The following is a 1360-nucleotide window of genomic DNA, read 5'->3' as shown; positions in this document are numbered from 1 at the left end:
ACAGTCCCACAAAACGGGCACTGTTGTGGCAGAGGAAGAAATTGGGGTTCAGTGAATTTAAATAACTACACAGGTGGTCAGCAGAGAAGTGGGACTCTGACCCCAGATCCATCTACAGCTGAAGCTCGTGATTTCTCCCTCTGTGTCACAACCATGGAGACATGATACATATGCCAGGGCGTTTGCATTAAACATCCCAGGAAGGGAGGGAGGGAGGGAGGGAAAAAAGAACGCTGCCATATGCTTCAGTCCTCACCATGCCTCCCCTGTTATGGGGAGCTCTCAATGACTTTATTTTACACAACATAATATTTTGGAGAAGATCTTGTGGCTGCTGTAAACAAGCCTTGAAAGACCACTTTTAAAAGCAATACAGATGTGAGAACAAATGAAACGAATTCAGCAAGAGTGCAGGATGCAAAAACAATGCACAGAACAATCCATTGCATTTCTAGACACAAACAATAAACAACCCGAAAGGGATACCAAGGAAACAATCCCATCAGCAACTGAATCAAAAAAGATTAACATACTTAGAAATAAACTTAACCAAGGAGGTGAAAGATTTGTACATTAAAAACTACAAACCATTTGGTGAAAGAGATTAAAGAAGACACCAATGAATGGCAAGACACCCCGTGTTCATGGATTGGATGACTTCATATTGCTAAGATGTCAATAGTACACAAAGCAATCTACAAATTCAGTGCAATCCCGACCAAAATCACAATCACATTTCTTTCAGAAATAGAAAATCCATACTAAAATTCATATGGAATCTCAAGGGACCCCAAACAGCCAAAATAATCTTGAAAAACAGAGTTGGACGTCTCACACTTCCTCATTTCAAAACTGACTACAAAGCTACAGTAAGTATAACAGTTTGGTGACAGCATAAAGACAGATGTATAGATCAATGGAATAGAATAGAAAGCCCAGAAATAAACTTTCACATATATGGTCAAATGATTTTCGACAAAAGTGCCAAGGCCATTCAATGGGGAAAGGCTTGTCTTTCAAAAGATGGTGCTGGAAAAACTGGATATCCACATGTAAAAGAGTAAAGTTGGACCCTTATCTTATACCACATACAAAAGTTAACTCAAATGGAATAAAGACCTAAAGTAAGAGCTAAAACTCTCCAAAGGAAGCACAGGGGACAAGCTTCATGACATTGACTGTGGCAGTGATTTCTTGGGTATGACACCAAAAGCACGGGCAACAAAAGAAAAAAATATATCAAAATGTAAAACTTCTGTACATCAAAGGACACCATCAACAGAGTGAAAAGACAACCCACAGAATAGAAAAAAATATTTGCAAATCATATTTCTGATAAGGGGTTAATATCCAGAGTACA

The 1360-nt window shown here is 38.8% G+C and overlaps 1 protein-coding gene across 3 annotated transcripts in view; it reads right to left on the bottom strand.

Annotated features, from left to right (window-relative positions):
- The window catches only part of MPPED1 (metallophosphoesterase domain containing 1), an 83703-nt gene that overhangs the window by 31816 nt on the left and 50527 nt on the right, over positions 1-1360 (bottom strand). The window lies entirely within an intron of this gene.

This window comes from Hipposideros armiger, unplaced genomic scaffold (genome assembly GCF_001890085.2).
Source record: "Hipposideros armiger isolate ML-2016 unplaced genomic scaffold, ASM189008v1 scaffold_572, whole genome shotgun sequence".
NCBI classification, from domain to species: Eukaryota; Metazoa; Chordata; class Mammalia; order Chiroptera; family Hipposideridae; genus Hipposideros; species Hipposideros armiger.
The sequence above is the reverse complement of the archived record's forward strand: the minus strand, read 5'-3'. Positions and strand labels throughout refer to the sequence as shown.